General features: G+C 45.0%; 1 protein-coding gene across 3 annotated transcripts in view; it reads right to left on the reverse strand.

Annotated features, from left to right (window-relative positions):
• Window positions 1-10,794, reverse strand: part of LOC119657837 — a 177,334-nt gene extending 166,540 nt beyond the window's left edge. Inside the window, exons 1-2 of one of the 3 annotated variants that reach the window (XM_038064959.1) lie at window positions 10,445-10,794; window positions 10,008-10,273 (exon numbers count right to left, since the gene is read on the reverse strand). The gene's annotated coding sequence lies outside the window, so the exon portion shown is untranslated. Of the gene's footprint in view, window positions 1-10,007 lie in introns of all 3 variants that reach the window. The other 2 variants (XM_038064958.1, XM_038064960.1) reach the window with 2 other exon arrangements.
• Between the last annotated feature and the right edge of the window lie 4,383 nt (window positions 10,795-15,177).

A 15,177-nucleotide genomic window follows, 5' to 3' on the forward strand; every position in this document is an offset into this window, starting at 1 on the left:
GCATTTATATCTGTGCTCTGCAACATTGCGACATTGAAAGCGAACGTGGTAAAAATTGCTGTAAACTTCTCTATTTTGGTAGCCGACACACTCAATACGATATTGGCATTGCCATCTCAGAGGGTTTCCGTGATGCTATTAAAGAAGTCGAATGATTTGATGATCGGCTGATGAAGCTCACCATTGGATCCTCTGATCGCAATACTCACTTCTTCACCGCATACCCACTACAGACTGCTGATGACTATATCATCATTGCAGGCGACCTTAATGGTCATGTGGGTGAAAAGGGGAAAAGGTAACAGGTGCCATGATTCATCAAACGATTGTCACATCTTCCTACATTTTATAGTGGGAACAGCAAAACCAAATCGACTATATTCTCGTAAGATGCCGACCACAGTCACTGATTGCAAAGCCGTTTCCTATGAGACCATCGCACCTCAACATCGGCCGTTGATTGCCGTCCTGCGAATTAAGCCAGCGATGAAACAGCGTAAGGAACGCATTGGCCCGCGGCGCATTAAATGGTGGCGATTTGGTGAGAAGAAAGAAGAAACGATCTCACTCATACGATTGCCGACCGTTACGAATGGGAAAGAATCATGGAACCAAATGAAAGTACAATCCACAAAGCGGCCTCTGCAATTCTCGGGGTCACCAAGTCGGGTAAGTGGTACATCAACCGAGAAACTTGGCTTTGGAATGATGATGTTGAAATGAAGGTCCACGAAAAGAAATGCCTCTACCACAACGCCTGCTAATTGGCAAATTTATAAGAGCAAAGAAAGCGGTCGCTGTCACCCGGGCGAATCATTACAAAAATCTTTACGATAAACTAGACACTCGGGATGTCGAGAGAGGTCTGTATCGACTTGCTAAAAGCCATAACGACGGTACACAGGATATCGAACACTTCTGTTGCATTAATGAAAAGAACGGTACTTTGCTTACCAACAGTCGAGCCACAATGGATAGGTGGCGAGAATACTTCGAGTAGATTTCAACTGAAGAATTTGCTCATCCTCCATTTCCACAATCATTGCCGACATTTGGACCAGTTCCATCTGATGCTCAGAGGTGGCGATGAGAAAGACGGGGCGGCAACCCTGTCGTCCAAATCAAAACCAAGTGGCCGAGGAGAACCTCCATAGTAGTAGCACCGGGAGACGCTGTACTCACTTTGGTTTGCCGGCCGTGATGCAGTAGGCGAATGCTCCAAAGGCCTAATTACGGCAATCAGACCCGAGTCTGCACGGGGACTCATCTGAAGTGGCAAATTGGTCACGAAACCTTACCAGGGCTATACTGGTACCATGGGAACTGGGATAGCCCCTGGACTCACATACTTCGGGTGAACTCCCGTTGTATGTGAGTACAGCTCGGTTGTTTGCGGTTGGCCCCCCTAGTGGGAGTTTCATGGTGGTTGTGGTTGTGCTCAAGCGAGAAGAGACCTTCGGGCCTCAGCGTGGTGTTGCGTTTCAACACGGGGGCCGTACTCCTTAGTTCGGTAGAGATTTAGGTAATTCTTGCATCCACCAGTATGAATGCTAAGGTATAGACTGGTACCGTTATTGCTTGTCTCAGCGGGGCTCTGATTGTGATCACAAAATCAATCTGTGTCCGAAGAGGACCGTAGGATTAAGTCTCCACGACAGGTACCTACGTTAAACACTCAAGGGCTTAATTGTCAGCGCAACTGAAGTCGAGGAAGCTATAAAACGAATGAAATCGGGGAAAGCCACAGGACCTGACGACATCGCATCTGAGCTCTGGAAAGCGGAGAGCTAGGACAACACTGTGGCTCAGTGAATTCACCATCTGACTGGCAAGAAAGTACCACTGTTCCAATATGGAATAAGAAAGGTAATCCAGTAAAATGTTCAAATTACCATCCGATCCGGTAAACTTTCCCATAACATGAAAATTTTTGAACGCACCCTTGACAACCGTATTCGCGAAATCGTTTAAATAAACGTAAATCAAGCCGGATTTGTGAAGAACTGTGGAACTACTGATGCAATATACACTGCGCGATTACTCATGGAGAAACATCGTGGGAAGCATCGCCCTCTTTACATTGCATTTCATGGATCTAGAGAAAGCGTTTGACCTTGTGTCACGCCAACTCATCTGGTATGCTCTACGACAACACTTAGTGCGAGAAGAACTCGTGCGTTGGGTTCAATTGCTCTACCATGATCCGAAAAGTGTGGCGGTGTATCAAAACCGCTTCGTGTCTTATCTCGAGCAACTTGTCCAAAAATGCAATGATCGCCTCATGGAACACGGTCTCAAATTGAATCTGAGTAAAACTGAATTGTGATAACCGATCCCCATGAAACAGGCACAATCACTGTCAGCGGCAGTGACCTGTCCAGAAGTGAGCGATTTCAATATCTCAGGTCAATGCTATCAGCCAATGGAGAACTGCGTTATGAAATTGCTTCACGCATTAACGCAACTTGGATAAAGTGGCGTTCCACAACTGGTGTTCTTTGTGATCGACGTATCAGCGAACATCTCCGATCTAAAATTTACCGCAGTATCGTCTGTCCTGTCGCTCTCTATGGTTCTGAGTGTTGGCCGACTATAGGAGACAATGAAGGGCATCTTGTGGTAATGGAGACGAAGATGTTGCGTTGGACTAGTGGCGTGACACGTTTTTATCATATAAGCTACTTCGTCATATTTTGCCAAACGCCATGATAAACATACGTACATACAAACTAACGACATAAGTAGTTTTCACCCACCAAATAAACAAACACTATACCGCATGATGATGCATGCATATATACTGTATGTGCGTATCCAAATAGACCTAACGCATCTTCGCCCATTTCCACTTTACTCCGTGCACAAAAGCATACATATACATGTATGTTACGTACGCAAATTAAAAACCGCTGGTAACCAGGTAAACACATTTCTTACTACCCGCAAGCTTTACTAGCAATACATATATATGTCTACCTCGAGTAATTGGCACTGAGATGCAAATAACTAAAAAAGCCAAAAAAGGAAAACTAAAAAAGCCAAAAAAGGAAAACTAAAACGGCCCCGCCGTTCATATAAGTTCACTTTATATGATGATGACGTCATACATGCTATGGTGACATAAATTTACCTGAAACGCGAAACTTTGACCTTCCACAACTTTGTTAGTAATAGTTGGATTGCCTTCAAACTTTTCAGAATTATGTCGTATACAGGGTTCGGCAGCATAACTTCATTTTTTAAAATGCGCGCCGCTCAGTTAGTTGATGTCATAGCGGAGCGCTAGTGGTCTCGTTCAAGAGGGGATACTGTAAAGTTTTGTCCCGACACGGTTCAGTCGCCATCATGCCTTGGAATAGTGAGGAGCGTGCCTTTGCCGTTGAGGTTTATTTTTCAAGCGGATGTTCGGTTATTGCAACACAGCGTGCATTTCGGAATCGCTTTAATTTAGCCCCGTTGGCTCCCGTCCCAGACCGCAAATCAATTGTTACATGGGTCATTACATTTAGACAAACTGCAAGTGCGACAAAAGGAAGAACTGGAGTCCCTCGGCCCGTTAGATCACCTGAGAACATTGAAGTAGTGAGAGCGTCAATGTTGCGATCGCCACGGCGTTCTGCGCGCAAACACGCATCTGCCCTTGGACTATCCGATCGTTCTGTGAGAAGAATTCTTCGTGATGATCTTCATTTTCATCCCTATAAGATGGCGATAGTGCAGGAACTTTCAGAACGTGACTTCAATTTTCGGATGAACGCGTGTGAGCTTCTTCTTGATGTCGTTCCCGAGGGTGCTATTGCTTTTTTTTTGGCGATGAAGCCCACTTTCATTTGTGTGGGTCGGTTAACAAACTAAACATGCGCTACTGGGCTAACACCAACCCTCGAGAATTGCATCAAAAGCCTTTGCATTCACCCAAATTCACAGTGTGGTGTGCAATTTCCTCAGCTGGAATTATTGGTCCCTGGTTTTTTGAGGAAAATGAGGTTAGTGACAGTAAATTCGGACCGGTATGTAAACATGCTACAGAATTTTTTTTCCCACGGCTAGAAAATTTGGATTTGGGGGACACTTGGTTCCAACAAGACGGTGCAACAGCACACACTTCAAGAGCATCGATGGCTGTTTTGAGGGAACGCTTTCCAGAGCGCTTGATCTCAATTAGAGGCGATTTGTTATGGCCGGCACGCTCTCCCGATCTGTCCCCTTGTGATTTTTTTCTAAAAACCCTACAAGATTTGAAGACCAACATCCAAGAAGAAATTGCCAACATGACACCTGCTATGCAAACAAGAGTCATGACAAACGCCAGAAATCGGTTTACGCAATGTATGGAGAATGGGGGACGTCACCTAACAGATTTGATCTTCAAAACAATGTAAATAAAAACTTTAGACATGTACCTACATTATAAAAAATAAATAAATATTTTCCGATGCATACAATAGTTTTTATTGAGTTTTGAAAAAAGGAAGTTATGCTGCCACACCCTGTATTATCGTCTGGTGCTGATGTTGTACTCTTGGGATGAGTTCAATGGGGCCTTTCCGGTAAATTCCTAAAACATGGTAATATCCTATTATTAACATTATGTAGATATCGGAATGGGGTGTATTTTGAGGTCTAGATTTCATATAGTAGCATCACTGTAATTTTTTTCAGATTTTTCGGTTGGACAGGTCCTGAGAACGAGACCTGTTCCACTTTTTGGGGCCCACATTTTGTGCCCTATCTCCCCTATGTCAGTATCAGAAATAAGACCAGTTCCGCAAAGTGCTATTCGAGCCCTTTCACTTGATACCCCACATCATTATATTCTATGAAAAAAAATGTACAACCCCCTGTCCCATGTATGGGGACGCTCCCTTCAAACTTAGCACAAAATGGCGCCATTCGCTGCGCCACATATTCTCTCCAAATTTCATGATAATCGGTTCAGCCGTTTCCGAGTTAATCGGATGTGAACGACTGACAGACAAACACACGGACAGACAGAGAGTGAACCGATTTTAATAAGGTTTTGTTTCAACAAGGAACAGTCAAAAATTCCAAGGCGGACACAGAGACGAATTAGCACAATTTCGCTATATATGTTAGTTTCTTACTAGAATTATACAATATTTGTGCCGAAATGATTCAAAAATTTTCTTGAGAAATATGATTTTCAATGCCAGAAAAGCTGGGAAAATTACACACATAAGAAAAGAAAGTTTCACGGCTTTAGCTCCGTAAAGAATATTTTAACAAGGATATTCCATTTCCTTTTCTTCAGCCTTTGTCCCGTTCACAGGATGGGTCGACATTTGGTTCCATCAAATGCCTGATCTAGATGCAATCGCGAGGCTTTCAAATCCCCATCCAGCATATCAAGCCACCGTTGTTTTGAACGGTCTTTAGTCGCTCATCATCGACTTCAATGTTCAAACCAATCTTGGTAAGTGAATTCTCGTTACCATACCATCGAAGATGCCTCTCTCGTAAATTTTCACGATCGGTGCACAGGAATCGAGTTTCTTGCAGAGTGTCGATATCACTGCGCCTTTTCCGAAGGGGTCTTGCGAGTTCCTCAGCCTTTCAAGTTGGGGTATCAATATTTAGCGTGCAGACAGATGTTTGTTTTGCTCGGAGTAACTTACTTACGTCCTGATGCCGTTCATGCGTCAAGAGCCCTTGTTATTTCTCGACAGGACTGGGGCCCGCCATGCCATATCGATTGAGATGGACGTCCTAGCACTTTTCTTAGGCTTGTTACTCGCGCCTGTCGCGGGACCTGTCATCAAAGGAGATTAGATAGAATCTACTCTGATGCTAAGAATATATGTGGTGTAACCTAATAGAGAGTCTAATCTACATAATATTTGGGCCATTATCAAGCATGGAGGAAGCTTAATAATAATATGGGAGCGTTTTAGATTCCAATATTTACGAATCTTTAAGCAAAATAAATCCGGTTTGAATCAGGACGAGGATCCCATGTACTCTTCCTATGTTAATGAGATGAGGCTTATCTATATCTGTTCGAAATTTATAAAAACATCATCTCCGTCACCAGATCTGAGAGTTATTAAAGTTGGAAAGAATTGACAAGAAAATTAAAGGAATTAAAATTTAAAAATGTAGAGAAGTTTAAGGAGGCTATTAAGCAGGAGCGAAACAGTATTTTTTCCGCAATTTAGTGCAAATCGATACCCGGATGCTTAGAAGCAGTGATAAAAGCAAAAGGAAGCGCTTCACGTTTTTGACGCGCTTATGCGATTATTTGACTTAAATAACTTTGAAATAGTCAATCAAAGTACAAACATTAAAGCACTTTTCACACTCAGAGGGCAATTAGTAAAGTGCTTTTAAAATTGTGATTTCAAAGAAATGAAATAACATATTGATTTACTTTCGAGGTAAGGAATGAAATCAAAATAAAAGTGTATCCACTTGTTGGTGTTTATATACGCAGGATTGTGTTTGACGTCGAAATTGACCGTTTTTTCAACTGGACGCTTCGAGTATAAAGGTTTAGTCTTCATCTTGTGTGAGAAACTTTCTATGCACTTTTTCCCACGCATGACCAGCTGATCATTCCAAATATTCTTTGGTATGTCTCCAAATTCCAACTCCGCCGTCCATGTGTTCCCTTTATATGATGACGTTATACATGCCTTAGAGTGGAATAAATTCACGTAAATAAAAAAAAATTATCTACTATAACTTCGTTAATAATAATTGAATTGCCTTCAAACTTTTCATAATTATGTCTAATATTATCATTTATACTGATACCAAACTGTACTTCTAAAATGCGGGGTTTTCGGGTAAATTTCTAAAGTATAGAAATATGCTATTGTTAACCTCCCCCTTAAAAGCAACACAAAATGATGGAACTCGCAGCACGCGATTCGTAGACCACATATTCTCACCAAATTTCTAGACGATAGCTCTAGCCGTTTCGGAGTAAATCTCGTGTGATAAACGTGTAAATACAGTTTTGTATAGAGCACATGTCGGTTTGGCCTGAACTAGAACTAAGGGGATCGATTGAGATTTTGACCGCTTTCAAAAAAAAATAAATTTCAAAATCATATGGTCAAGCGGGGTGTCAAATGAAAGGGCTTGATTAGTACTTTTCGAAACCGCTTATTTCTTCCATTAGATCAAACATAGGGGAATGAGGGCTCAAAATGGGTACCCCAAAAGGTGAAACAGGTCTCGCTCTTGGAACCTGCCCAACCGAAAAATCTGAAAAAAATCATAGTGATATGCATCTCTACAAAATCTAGGCCTCAAAACACATCTCATTCCGATATCTCCACAAATAAAGTTAATGATAAGATATTACCATACTTTGGAAATTCACCCAGATAACCTAGAAGTACAAGATAAGTACATACATAAGCTCACTTTGGGTTGCGACAACCGGCAAACGTGTTGACCCCGCACGCAAGTTGTCAACTAAGGTGTTGGTTGCAGAGATATTGCACGTTTGTCAACAAGTTGCAGTTGCAGCAAGAGCCCACACGCGTGCAATCTCGCTTGGCAACTTGGTTGCACGTCTGTGGTACGTGAAACGCACTTTTACATGATGACGATGTACGCAAAATCAAGGTGAATATATTTTGAGTTTTTGGCGTTTGCAGCAAGGGGCAAGTGCCTGGAAGGCGGTAAATATTCCCCTGGATAGTGAATATCAGTGCCTTAATGATCTGATTATGTTGTACAGAGTCGGATTTAATATTCAATAAGAAAATTAAAAGGCGTTGCAAGTGTAAAGAATAAGGTATGTATAATACATACTATGTAGACTGGAAAAATATTTCCAAGTCTGAGGAATTGTTTTGTGAAGAGAAAGCATTGAAAGTAAGGATATCTTCTTCTACTTCTGCGCTTGTGTTCAGGCAAATGCCTGTCTTTATCGAACATCAGACAAATAAATGTCGGTAACAGGCGAATCGACCCCGCTTGTGAACGGTACAAAGGCTGAAGAAAAAGAAAGAAGTATGTATCAGAAAAATGTCTGTTCCGGACAGAGTCAAGTCCAGTTTTAAACATCATCATCATCAACGGCGCAACAACCGGTATCCGGTCTAGGCCTGCCTTAATAAGGAACTCCAGACATCCCGGTTTTGCGCCGAGGTCCACCAATTCGATATCCGTAAAAGCTGTCTGGCGCCCTGATCTACGCCATCGCTCCATCTTAGGACGCGTCTGCCTCGTCTTCTTTTTCTTCCATAGATATTGCCCTTATAGACTTTCACGGTGGGATCATCCTCATCCATACGGATTAAGTGACACGCCCACCGTAACCTATTGAGCCGGATTTCCTCAGTTTTTGTTAGCTGAAATAGGCTTTGTTGGCTGACAACAACCGTGCGCGGATTTCATCATCGTAGCTGTTATCGGTTGTGATTTTCGACCCTAGATAAGAGAAATTATCGACGGTCTCAAAGTTGCAGTCTCCTATCTTAATTCTTCCCGTTTGACCAGTGCCGTTTGATGTTGTTGGTTGGTTGGTTTTCGGTGCTGACGTTGCCACCATATACTTTGTTTTGCCTTCATTAATGTGCAGCCCAAGATCTCGCCCCAATGGCCGCCTGCTCGATCTGGATGAAGGCAGTTTGTACGTCTCGGGTCGTTCTTCCCATGATGTCTATAGCGTCAGCATAAGCCAGTAGTTAAGTAGACTTAAAGAGGTTTGTACCTCTTGCATTTGCCTCAGCATCACGTATCACTTTCTCGAGGGCCAGGTTAAAGAGGACGCATGATAGCGCATCCCCTTGTCGTAGACCGTTTTTGATGTCGAATGGTCCTGCTGCTTTTATCTGGCCTCGCACATTGGTCAGGGTCAGCCTAGTCAGTCTTATTAATTTCGGCGGGATACCGAATTAACTCATGGCCGTGTACAGTTTTACCCTGGCCATGCTGTCATAGGCCGCTTTGAAGTCGATGAAAAGATGGTGCAACTTTTGTCCATATTCCAACAGTTTTTCCATCGCTTGCCGCAGAGAGAAAATCTGATCTGTTGCTGATTTGCCTGGAGTGAAGCCTCTTTGGTATGGGCCAATGATGTTCTGGGCGTATGGGGCTATCCGGCCAAGCAAGATAGAGGAGAATATTTTATAGATGGAACTCGGCAACATAATTGCTACACTGTGTGATATCTCCCTTTTAATGTATGAGACAGATAATGCCTCGTTGCCAATCGTCAGGCATTGATTGGCTATCCCATGCCTTGAGCACAAGTTGATGAACCACTTGGTGTAAGTGGTCGCCTCCATATTTAACTAATTCGGCTGTAATTCCATCGACTCCTGGTGACTTATGATTTTTAAGCCGATGAATTGCACGGACTGTTTCTCCTATACTTGGTGGTGGCAGTATTTGTCCGTCGTCTTGAGTTGGTGGGACCTCCAACTCACCGATGTTCTGGTTGCTCAGTAGCTCATCAAAGTACTCAACCCATCGCTCCAATATGCCCATTCTCTCGGAAATCCGATTTCCCTCTTTGTCTCGGCAGGATGAGCGTCGAGATGTATAAGACTTCGTCCTGCTGACTTGCTCCCTGTGCTTTTCCAGTTTTAAAACATTGCATGTAAACTTAACAAGTTTTACATTCCGAATAGTCGAAAGTATCTTCTGAAGCTTTGAACGCGTTTATCTCGAAAACACGTTTTCCGGTGCTTCTCCTCATTTTGCTCAGGAACTACTAAATCGATTTTAATCATTTTGTTATCAGAATAATCGCAACACTCGTCAATATGGCCCAAACTAGAATTTCTAACACTCGTTGACATTAAGTCCCGTTTTCAATGTTTTGTGAAAAGTGCCCTTAAGTTCAAATATAGTTTTTTAAAGGCACGTTCAGTGAACAAAACAAAAACAAATCAAATAATGAATGACGGAACAATCTCAAAAAGTATCCGGGAAAACATGGTGTGCATTTAGCTCTTTATTTTAATCTATGTTATCTCCTAAGGATATTATATTATACTTTTGATCCTGACCAAATATATTCTTACCTTTCTCAATTGACAAATATCCGAAAAAAATTCTGATTAGTAAGTAACACACTTTCACATTTTCTTCTTAACACTCAAAGAAAGACTTTGTTGCTCTTACCGGACACCTTTCGCTTCTTGTACTCCACGTAACAATTCGAATTTAAAATGCCACAATTCACACGAGCGTACAGAAAACTACCACAATTCAACACTATCCCGGCATTAACCGCTTTCTAATATATTTATTTAATAATTTTAATGTGAAAAACAAAATTGTCAGGAATCTATGAAGTTTACGAAGAAGTAAGACCAAGAATAACAAAACATTGAAATACCTAACAGAACTTCCGGAATAAGCTTTCTTCCATCGTCAACGTCAAACAATCCAAAGAGCTCTTTCGCATCTGCACTACCACATCAACTACACCAATTAAACGCCACGAAAGTTGCCTCACCCTTTTGCAATTACAACTGCAACGTATACTTGAATAGACACCTGTTAACGACTCCATTCACCTTCCAGACGTTTGGGAGCTTAGTCCGGCTGAGTGGAGATGAACGTCGACCCAATAACCTGCTCCGATCGCCGCGAAATTAAACTGTTCGGACCACAACAAAACACGATCAGATACTGAACGAAAAAGCAAATGCCACTGAAATGCTAAAATTACCACCACACGATAAATAAGCAGAACTGGTTTGGTCCGTAGCTGCGAAACCCTGTCTTGGATTGAAGTTTCACAAACAGCGCAATGTTTAACCAGATCGTGGGTACTCAAGGTAGTTTCTCTACCGCGTTTATATGACGGCGTGCTTCTGCTCCGCTTTCATTCGCGGTTTGGTTAACTGCATGCCCCACACACTTGCCTCGATGCTCATGATACATGATCATTGTCCGCTCAAAAAATAGAACAGGGACAAAGAGAATGGGCAGCAGCTGTTTTAAGAGAGCTGCCCTCTTGCTGTTGTGGATATTTTGTGGTTCAGGATTCTAGACGGCGCTATTTTCGCTCATGAAACTTAGCAATTTTAATTTGTAGCAAGGGAAGATATGTAAGCTAACTATTGTATATAGAAGGATTTAGCATCTATACTTCATGTATATAGGACATGACCTTATTATGCAATCGGCCCACTGAACGTTTGTATAGCACCCAGCTAGACCTATCATCCCGTTCACTTTAGTGTTACGGTAGTGCAGTGATCATTTTGTATATTTAATCGGCTGACTTTCCAGCCGTAAATCTAAGCGAATTAGTTACGATGACGAGTTTTCCTCTGTGATCTAAGAACAAGTCGGAATACCGCTTCGGGTATGAAGGTTTTGTGTTCAGCTTATGTAAGAAATTTTCTATGCACGTTTCCATTCGTACATGGCTAAAAACCCAAAATATTCCTTCATATTGCTTTTTTTTTTTTGTTTTAGTAGGGTAGGTGAATCCGTTTACGCACAGAGTGTTGGGCTCCCGCAACAGCACGCTGGCGGACTACCAACTAAACACCTCCCTGTCATCAGAGAACTAGCCTGGAACCGTTTGACACTTTACTTCAGGCTAGCCCTCCCGCTCTCCCGGCTTTGGGAGCCTTCAAGTCAAGGAATTCCTTTCACCAACGGGAGGGGAGGGGAGGAAAGGAGCTGTTGTTAGTTCAGGGAACCCCTTACCGTCCGATCCCTCTGCCGGTCGAGTTCAATCTTCTTCGTAGTAAGAAGAGCCCGGACATAATGCGCAATACGATTCCAGCTGTTAGCGCTCTTCAGCATCTCTCTGACAATGTTGTCTGGAGAGAGCTCCCCTGTGTCTGCATAAAGCTGCTGGCGGAGGCCGTCCCACCTCTCGCAAGAGAAAAAGGTGTGTTCAGCGTCCTCCGCCACTCTATTGCAGAACACACAATCAGGAGATCGCGCCTTCCCCACCCTGTGCAGGTAAGACTGAAAACCTCCATGCCCACTTAGAAGTTGGGTAAGGAAGTAATCAATCTCACCGTGCTTTCTGTTCAACCATGGGTCTAATTTGTCGATGAGCCGCGCAGTCCACTTGCCCCTTGGCTCATTTTGCCAAGAAAGTGGCCACTCGCTAAGGGTGCGTTGACGTTCTTCACGGGCAACCACTTCTCTTAAGTTTTCGCCCTTACGGCGATAGATAGCTTTGCGCTTCTTGGCAAGGAGGGCAACAGGGATCACTCCCGCAATCACCATCACAGCCGATTCGAAGACGGCGCGAAAAGCAGACGCCACTCGTAAAGCTCCCCGCCTCTGCACTTGAGCGAGGCGTTTACGATGCACCTCCTTGTCAAGGGAATCAGCCCACACCTCCGCACCATAGAGAAGGACGGAGTGCGTTGCTCCCATGAGGAGACGTCTCCTAGTTGATATAGGGCTGCCGACATTCGCCATTAGCCGACTCAAGCCGCGACTCCCGCTGCAACCCTGTCCGCGACTGCTTTGATTTGCTCGAAGAAGCTCATCTTCGAGTCGAGCATTAAACCAAGGTATTTAATCGCTGGTTTTGACTCTATAGTCAACTCGCCGATCGATATGGGACGCAAGGTCGGGATTCTCCTTCTGGTCAGAAAGACTACTTCGGTTTTTTCCAGCGCAAGGTTGAAACCGTGAGCAGTCATCATCGCATCAATATGCCAAGTCTGCTTTGCGCCTGTTCAACAGTGCGTCCGGCAACAAGTGCCGCAACGTCTTCTGCATAACCGACCAGGCGCGACTCTTCGGGCATATCAAGTCTCAGCAGACTATCGTAGGAAGCGTTCCAGAGGTCCGGCCCTAGTATGGATTCCTGTGCTACTCCCGACGTGATTTCCATCCTCCTCTGGCCCTTTAGCGTCTCATAGAGCAGGGAGCGGTCTTTCAGATAATCCCTCAATATCCGAAAGAGATAGCTTGGCACGTGAAAGGGGTTCTCTAGTGCGCCTAGCACATCTGTCCATCTTACGGAGTTGATGGCATTTGTGACATCAAGCGTTATGAGGAGCGCTATCCGTCGAGATCGGTGGCTGTGTGCCCCGGCTCGATTAAACACATCTACGTCCTCCATAACAGCATCCACTGTAGATTTCCCTGTTCTATACCCGAACTGCCTTGCGGATAAGTCCCCGGCAGCACAGATCGCTTCAGCGAGTCTACCCCTGATGAGCTTCTGGAGCACTTTTCCGGCCGTGTCAAGCATACACAGCGGTCGGTATGCAGACGGGAGCTCCGGGTCTCCTTTACCCTTACTGATCAACGCGAGTCTGGCCACTTTCCAGCGACAAGGAAAAATCAAGCTCGCGTTGAACGCTTCGAGCAGCAATTCTGGCCGTTGGCGGAACACCAGTTCGTAAACTTCCGCCGGGATGCCATCAGGACCTGGCGCCTTTTTGTTTTTCATAGTGAGAACCGCTTCTTCGAGTTCCCCCATTGTGAAAAGAAGGCAATCCACGACGCTTTCCGCGCTATTTACATCAACCCGTACAGGGTGTCTGGGGAACAATGCCCGCACAATGCGGTCCATCTGGTCGGTGCTCAATATGCAGGGCCTCTGCAGAGTCCCGATTTTCCGAGTGACAAGCTTATAGCCAAGTCCCCACGGGTCATCATTCACCTCATTAACAAGATTTTGCCAGCCGCGAGCTTTGCTTTTTTTTATAGCGCTGCGGAGTCTCCTTTTTGCTGATCTATATTGTGCCTTTATGGCACATGCCTCCTCGTTGGCGTACAAACGTTGTGCAAAACGACGGAGCTTATGACACTCTTTCCGTAGGTCGGCAATTTCTGCCGTCCACCAGTACATAGAAGGATTGTCGCGCCTGGGGCCTCTCCGGGGCACGAAAGCCTCACACGCCGTCGTTATCAGATTCATCATTGAATTTACGACGGTGTCAGCTGCGACACCACCACCCCCCGAAGTGCCCCCAGCGCGGCCCTACCTGCTCCAAGAACTTCGACGAACTTTCCGATGTTCACCCTCGCGACATTCCACATGCAGGGGGAACGTCGTGTTGGTGTTCGCCGGCAAGTAGCGTCAAACACTTCGAACGCGATGTACTGATGATCACTTGCCGAGAAGTCTTCTAGGACTCGCCCCCGTCCACCGATGATGCCAGAGATTCCGACGCAAAAGTGATGCCAGGAATGCTTCCTTCCCAACCTGGGCGCCGAAACGTTGGCGTGGATCCGGTGTTTCAAACTACGAGTCCGGTTCTCGCCGCCATTTCCAGAATCCGTTTTCCTCTGGAGTCTGATTGAGACATGCCCCATTCAAGAGCCCTGGCATTAAAATCACCGCCAACCAGGATTCGTCCCTCCGTGCTCCGGCTCCAGAGCATCAAGCCGGCGCCGAAAGTCCGGAATCGACTCATTCGGCGTCAGGTAAACGCTAAAAAACGTTATCCCTAAACACCGGATCCAGACAAAACCGTCCCCCCGGCCTTCGGCAAAAACACGAAGTCGAACGTCGTCCCGAACCCAGATCGCAGCGGTGCCCGATAAGTCGAAATACCATGAGGACGGGTCCTTGTTTCGGTATTGCTCGCTAATCAGCACCAGATCAGCATTTACTTCCGCAGCGAACTGTGCTGCTAGCAACTGGTGAGCGGTTACGCTCCGGTGCATGTTAATTTGCAAAATGCGGATCATGGCGTTCGCACCCTAGCCCTCTCCAATTTCGTCCTGAAGATCGGACACCGTCCCGAGCCCGCAGTATGTGCGACGCTTTCGCCAGACGCGCCACGATCCCTGCAGAGAACACAACTCTCGCCTTCCTTGCAAATATTCGCTTGATGACCCACTTGACCGCATCTCCGGCATGCTGTCCTCCTGTCCGGACCCTTGCAAGCTGCTGACGTGTGTGTATAATCCAGACACCTGTAGCACTTGGTGGGGACTATCCGCATTCGTACCCTGTATACTACCCATCCGATTTTGATTCTCCCGCTGTTAAGGAGTTTCCTCGCATATTGGTCTGGGACTTCCACCACGGCGTGCTTTTGCCTCGAGCGTTTACAGAGGTAATACCTACCCGGGCATTGGTTACCTCTGGACATTCACGCTTTAGCGCCTCCTCTACTTCGGCCTTTTCTGTGAGCCAGTCAAGATCCCGTATTTCTAGAGGGCACATGGGTTCTAGGCTGGAAATAAGAGCCTTCTCCCCCAATAGCCCTTTGACCGCTTCGCAGAACGTGCTCTTGTTGGTCGTCT

This window comes from Hermetia illucens, chromosome 5 (assembly GCF_905115235.1).
Source record: "Hermetia illucens chromosome 5, iHerIll2.2.curated.20191125, whole genome shotgun sequence".
NCBI lineage: Eukaryota > Metazoa > Arthropoda > Insecta > Diptera > Stratiomyidae > Hermetia > Hermetia illucens.